Raw genomic sequence first — 7,866 nt, 5'->3', positions numbered from 1 at the left:
CACTTTTGTTATTTAATCACTTCTGGTTTCTCCTTGACAGGAGAATACCGTTTTATAAGTGAAATGCATGCCTGTTTTCCAACACCAAGCAACATGCGAATGATTCTCTTGGAATAAGAAGAGAATTAGAATAGTTCTTTGGATTATTTTGAAAGAGCTTTCTAGAAAAATTTGCAGAAAATGACTCAAATGGAACTTACGGTGAAAGTTGAAGAAACAAAGTTGAAGAAAAACAGTATGGGTAGAGCAGCCATATTTAGACTTCTTTCCATAAATGTTAAAATAGTTTTCTTTTTTTTTTTTTTTTTAAGATTTTGTTTACTTATTTGACAGACAGAGAGACAGTGAGAGAGGGAACACAAGCAGGGGGAGTAGGAGAGGGGCCTGGGATCATGACCTGAGCTGAAAGCAGATGCTTAACGATTGAGCCACTCAGGTGCCCCCAAAACATTTTTCTATATAAAATATACAAGGTAATTTTACCCTCATACAGCAAATGTCCAGATTAAGTGGCAACTGTGCTTGGAATCTAAATTTACTTTCCTTGAAACACTTTTTTTTTCCTGTTTTATGAAATGTATAAACACAGGGTTGCCTTTCTGAATTGTGTTTTGCTTTGACTCTTCCTTATGAAATCTCTCCCACAATGGTTCATTTGTTATTTGTTACTTGAATACAATGTATCTGTGCCATGGTGTGCACTAAGAAGCAAATGCTCAAACGGTAAGGCAAGAGTAATGAGTAGCCCAAGGAGTAAACCGTGAATTTGAACAAAGTTGTTGAATTTTGGAAGAGAAAGTGAGCATCATCCACAATATACACAAGTGTGTTTGTAGTTCGAGCTATGATCCAGTCAGCAAATTTAGTGTTTCACATCCTCTGTAGATCACATTTACACAAGGTGATAACTATTTTTAAAATGTAATGAATGCGAAGACTTAATTTTTGTTTTTCATATTTTCAAATTTAATATTTATTCCTATATCTCATAAATGTTGCAGTAAGGTAATAGGAATATGCATAAGATAATGTGCCAGGCTTTTTTCTTAACCATTTTATGATTTCAAACAGCTCAGTTTCTCCTTTGTTACTTTAATCTTAGAAAGAATCATAGATATAAAACATACATGGCACAGGTTGCTCAATATAAATACAACATTTATTTTTTAAATGTATTTTGCTTTATTTTTTCTAAGCTACCAACTGGGTCATGGATAAAACAGAATACCTGAATTTAAGAAACTGCAGCCTGTGAAAATAAGAAGTTGTTCTTATATTTAGCAGTTACCTTGAAAAAGCAATTGACACTTTGTTTCATTTTCTGTTTCTGGTAGTTCTTGTGTTTCAGGTGTTAACAGCATGAACTGATAATGAAACATTCTTAGAACACAATCTATTAGTAGTTACCTCCAAATAAATAAGTACTTGTTCTAACTAATCTGAAAGTTTATTGCATTGTATCTTTGATTTACTCAATTAAAAAATTATTTATTTATTTGAGAGAGAGAGCTAGCAAGAGTGCAAAAGCAGGGTGGGGAGGGGGTGAAGGAGTGGGCAGGGGGAGAAGGAGAAGCAGACTTCCCACTGAGCAGGGAGTCTGACACAGTGTTCTATCCTAGGACCCAGAGAACTTGACCAAAGCCAATGATTTACTCAAAATTAAAATCAGATAATTAACATTTACATTAATTCCATATATTACCCCTATACTTTTATATGTATGGTACTGTAATCAGAATGTTTTTTTGTATTTGCACGTAGGGAGGGAGAAATTCGTTAATATAATTTAATTTTACTTACACAAGTAGTAAATATATTTTTAAGTAAATATATATGCTTATGACTAGTGATTACTTTCCAAATTATTCTGTTTATTAATAAAATGTCTTGATTTTTCAAGAACAGAAATGTATAATTAGAGGGGAATTTATAGACTTTAAAAATTATTTATTCTATTTATGGCTGACACATAATGTTATATTGTCGCGGCCAGCATGACAAATTGACCAGGAAACGTGAGGGTAAGAGGATGGTGAAAGAAAAAGACTTGAGAGATAAAGAGATGGGGGCAGGAGGAGCACTGAGGAGGATGTCCAACAGTGCCAAGGGCAGCCAGGCATTATTTATGAAAGTAGCAAAGTCTTTTGTAACCAGCTGAAGATAGTTACTGTTGGCTATATAATGCCTCGCTATCTTCAGCTGGTTACAAAAGACTTTGCTACGTGCATAAAGACCCTCCAGGGGCGCCTGGGTGGCTCAGTGGGTTAAAGCCTCTGCCTTTGGCTCAGGTCATGATCTCAAGGTCCTAGGATCGAGCCCCACATCGGGCTCTCTGCTCAGCAGGGAGCCTGCTTCCCCCCTCTCTCTGACTGCCTCTCTTCCTACTTGTGACCTCTGTCTGCCAAATAAATAAATAAAATCTTAAAAAAAAAAAAAGAATTTATGACCCCAACCAATTGGCTCTCATCTACCTAGTAAACGTGTGGGAAGTCACGTAGGTGAGCGCCCAACACATAGCACAGACCCTTTCTCAGTGCAACTCAACTTTTCCATCCTAATAAGCCTTTTGTTAGGCTATTTGGACTTTAAAGGAGACACAAGTCAGGGCCTGGTTTGGTCCTCGTCTCAAGCCTTATCATGGCCTCCCACATTATATTAGTTTCTGGTGTACAACATAGTGATTGAACGTCTCAATATAATATGCTGTGGTCAGTACAAGTGTAGCTACCATCTGGAGACTGGCTATTTCAACCACTAATTTTGTGTTTAAACACTGACATGCAGAGACCCTAAGCTAAATTTTCCATGCTTCATGGAGAGAAGTAACTAGTTGGTTAGAATCAACTAAATCATACTGCCCACTTCTCCCACACTCTAGTCCTATTAGTAAGTCTTCTCCTATTGTAAAGAAGGGAGAATCGCCTGGGCTACACTTGGATAAAAGAAGTTGGTTTAAAAAATACTTGTAGAATTGAGTTAAAAAAGGTAAATTGTGGTTCCTTGCGGTTCCAAGGAATCATAGCAATATGTGGCATAATTGGAAGTGCCATGAAGAGAACCATTAACTTAAATAAGACTGGGATTGATGAGTTTAAAGTAAATAAACAAGGAGCCATCAGCCTAACATGACTCTAATGCCTTGGCAAAACAAACCCTAAAGCAGAGTAAATGCACTGGAATCAGAGAAAATGGAACTTAAGAATAACCAATCATAAATAGCCAACTAGGCTTTCCCAAATAAGGCAACTGGTTAAGCTATAGCCGATTAAATAATTCGGCTTAATTATTTTAAATTAATTAAATAATTTAATATAATTATTAATTAATTATTTTTAACTAATTATTTTTAATTTAATTAATAATTAAATAACATCTTCTCTATAAAAATCTCTCCTCTAGCTCCTGTTGGTAGAGTTCTAATCACCTTTGGTTAGGTGCTGCCCAATTTGAATCAATCTGTGTTCAAATAAACTTAAAATTTTTAATATACCAGTTTTTAACATGAGTTCCTTGACATTTAAAAGAGGTGCAGTATGAACTATAGCAATTTTTTAAAGATTTTATTTACTTATTTAACAGAGAGAGAGAGGTCACAAGTGGACAGAGAGGCAGGCAGAGAGAGAGAGAGGGAAGCAGCTCCCTGCTGAGCAGAGAGCATGCGGGGCTTGATCCCAGGACCCTGAGATCATGACCTGAGCCCAAGGCAGAGGCTTAACCCACTGAGCCACCCAGGCAACACCGAACTATAATAATTTTAAAGTTATCATTTTTTTAAGAGAGAAAGTGAAATAGATTATGAATTAACACACACACCAGTGGTTAATCGGGATCTAGGAAGTCTAGATCTACTTTAGATTATGCTAATTACTTCCTGGGTTTATTCATATTATAATAAAGAAACAAACATTATGTAAATAATGGAACACTGTTTTCTATCAACAATGAGCTCATATTCTGGAAGGAAGAAAAAGCATTTAAATAAAAGAAATAGAATAGATAAATGTGTATGTATGTGTATTCCAAAGAAGGGAATGATTAACTCTATTTGGTAGGTCAGGGATGATTTGCAAATGTAAACACTTTAAGTAGGAATGGTCCAGGCAGTAAGATAGAGAAGGGTACTCCAGCAAGCAAGAATGACATGAGCCAAATGAAAAGATACACAAGACAGTAAACCTTCAGAATAGTTCAAGGTAATCTAGGTTCTGGACATGCAGTGGCTTGCATGCTCTGCTTAAAGGGATTTGATAGTCAGCAGAAAGCCATTCAATGACTTTATACAGAATAATAAATATGGATTCCTATTCTAGAAAGTTTGGTCTTGTAAGAGTGTGAAAGATGGAGGAATTGAAAAAAATAAAACAAAAACAAAATCATTCTCAAAGAGAATTACAGTAGTTAAGGTAAGAAATAAGAAGGTTTGGCGATGGACTGGAGAAAGAGGATTGGATGCAAGTACAAGCTGGTATATCCATATGGCCTAACTCCTAATTTAATCAGTGTAAAAGAGTATATTAGGTTGACACCCCCCCCCCCCGCCCCCAGCTATTACAATCAGAGTTTACTGGATCTATACAGGAGTATCTCTTATCTTCAAGAAAAAGATGTATAGAAGAACTTAGGAGTTGTGAGGAAACAGGGGAGCTGCTCTATTTTTCACACTTACTAGGGTAACATAGTTTTTCATTTCTACTGCTCTCTTCACATGGGTTTTTTAATGAAACTTTCTTTTCAGACCAACTTTCATTTCAGGTTGTTAACTAGAGAACATGGCCCAGATATGGTCATCTCATTCACAAATAATACCATGTTCTGTCTGTGTCTCAATTTCAGCCTCCAGGAGCGATGAGACTATCCCAGCTGTATTCAGGGGGTGGGATAACATGGCCTGCTACCTGCTTCGCAAACAGCCATGGGAACCAGGCTTGAAGAGGTTCAGGTAAGTTTTATGAGAAGTGGGTTTTGAGACAGGAAAAAATATATTAGATTCTCTAGTCTACCAATATACAGATGTAGAAAGAAAGCCAGGTTAGATGAGAATTCACTCAGTTTTATATGTGAATAGAAGAGGGCTGGAAGAAAGACCCTCCAGAGGTATCTGGATATATAAATTGAGCTCAGACAAGCAATCTGAGATGGAGTCATTAATTTATAGGTGGCAAAATCATGGGATTAAATGAGAGTGTATGGGTGAGAACATCTGACTAAAGACAGATCCTAGAAGTACAGAATAGCCAAGGAATTGATGAAAAAAGAGATGGCAATAAGTTGAAAAAAGATATATCTTAATAGATGGAGAGAATTATATCAGGAAAAGCAAAGACAAAAACAATTTCAAGAAATGGGTTGGAGAACAGTATCAACTTTTGCAGAGAGATTAGTATTAGAAAGAGTGAAATGAGGGGAGAAGATTTTTTTTTTAATTTTTTATTTTTTAAATAAACATATAATGTATTATTAGCCCCAGGGGAACAGGTCTGTGAATCACCAGGTTTACACACTCCACAGCACTCACCATAGCACATACCCTCACCAATGTCCATAACCCTACCACCCTCTCCCTGACCCCCTGCCCCCAGCAACCCTCTGTTTTGTGAGATTAAGAGTCTCTTATGGTTTGTCTCCCTCCCCATCCCATCTTGTTTCATTTATTCTTTTCCTACCCTCCAAACCCCCCACGTTGCATCTCCACTACCTTATATCAGGGAGATCATATGATAGTTGCCTTTCTCCGATTGACTTATTTTGCTAAGCATAATGCCCTCTAGTTCCATCCACGTCATCACAAATGGCAAGATTTCATTTCTTTTGATGGCTGCATAGTATTCCTTGTATATATATACCAAATCTTCTTTATCCATTCATCTTTTGATGGACATCTAAGTTCTTTCCATAGTTTGGCTATTGTGGACATTGCTGCTATAAACATTCGGGTGCACATACCCCTTCAGATCACTGTTTGTATCTTTAGGGTAAATACCCAGTAGTGCAATTGCTGGGTCATAGGGTAGCTCTATTTTCAACTTTTTGAGAAACCTCCAATGCTGTTTCCAGAGTGGTTGCACCAGCTTGCATTCCCACCAGCAGTGTAGGAAGGTTCCCCTTTCTCTGCATCCTCGCCAGCATCTGTCGTTTCCTGTCTTGTTAATTTTAGCCATTCTGACTGGTGTGAGGTGATATCTCATTGTGGTTTTGATTTGTATTTCTCTGATGCCCAGTGATGTGGAGCATTTTTTCATGTGTCTGTTGGCCATCTGGATGTCTTCTTTGCAGAAATGTCTCTTCATGTGCTCTGCCCATTTCTTGACTGGATTATTTTTTCTTTGGGTATTGAGTTTGCTAAGCTCTTTATGGATTTTGGATACTAGCCCTTTATCTGATATGTTGTTTGCCAATATCTTCTCAAGGGGAGAAGATTTAACGGGTATCACTAGTGATGTTAGCAAAACCAGTTTCAGTGGAATAATATTAGAGGATAGCCCCTCTTGCCGTGTGGGTCAAGGATAAAATGCCAGATGAGAAATCTAAAACAGAGTATGGATCACTCATTCCAATGAAAAAATGTAAGTGCAGATAGAGGGTGTTGAAGGATCTATCAGGTCAGATCTCATTAAGAAACAAGGCACAAAATATGGAAAAGAATAAATAAATTGCTGGGGCACAGCATACAAAGAATTAGTAGACAATTAGCTCCAGGCAGAAGAGATTCCTTTCTAGAAGCATGACAGAGCTATTATATATTGTTTAAACTCCATAATTGTTTACTTTTACTGTTGTAGCTTATTTTATATTTTTAATTAAAGTGAGGATATTTTCCTACTGGTATTTTAGATAATTAAACTGAGGATGATTTTTATATAGTGAAAAATATATAAATATCTGTGTTTTGAGGTAGAAAGTTTCTGTGATAGATATATTAAGAAAAAGTGCAAACAAATTAGTAGCTGACTAATATTTTTAAAAAACTGAATAATCAATGACAAAATAAAACATGTAATACAGAACTAATTAAAAAACCCAAAAAGATGAAAAAACAGTTTAAAGACACTGGTTTTTCTGTCAACAATTATCACAAATTTTACTAGAATTCACATAGGTACAAGTATTTCTTCTAACCCCGCACACAAAAACCTTGATTTTCTAAGGATAAACACTTTATAAATAAGAAAACAGGGGTGCCTGGGTGGCTCAGTGGGTTAAAGCCTCTGCTTTCAGCTCAGGTCATGATCCCACCATCCTGGGATCCGGCCCCGCATCAGGCTGGCTGCTCCGTGGGGAGCCTGCCTCCTCCTCTCTCTCTGCCTGCGTCTCTGCTTACTTGTCTGTCAAATAAATAAATAAAATCTTTAAAAAAATGAATAAATAAAATCTTTAAAAAAAGAAAACAATGTATAATGGGAGAATTGCTTCATAATATAGGAAATGATAAATTCAGAATGAACGAGTTACTGAATTTCAGAAAATACACAATTTGTTTTTTTAGAAAATCTAAGCTATTTGTTTTTTTTTTTTTTCATCACGGGGCCAACTAGTATGGATACATTAGAGGAGGTCATCAAGTGGCTATGACCACTGATTGACCCACCAGCTGGACCCGGGCATTTGAAGGCTCCTCAACTACCCCCCAACCTTGGAATGTCTGTTTTGCCCACTGTCCCTACACTTCAAGCCATTTTCAAGGAAACAACCTTGAAAGAGCAATGTGTGTTAAGACCATTTAGAGAATATATGTGACTGAAACCAGTTCAGGGCTCTATACAAATAGAAGTAGGTGAATGTGGAGATGGACTTGTCTTGCAGCCACCTAAGATAAGACTCATAAGTTTTGTTTTGTTTTGTTGTTGTTGTTTTTTTGCTTATTAAACT

This window comes from Meles meles, chromosome 6 (assembly GCF_922984935.1).
Source record: "Meles meles chromosome 6, mMelMel3.1 paternal haplotype, whole genome shotgun sequence".
Taxonomy (NCBI): domain Eukaryota; kingdom Metazoa; phylum Chordata; class Mammalia; order Carnivora; family Mustelidae; genus Meles; species Meles meles.
The sequence above is the reverse complement of the archived record's forward strand: the minus strand, read 5'-3'. Positions refer to the sequence as shown.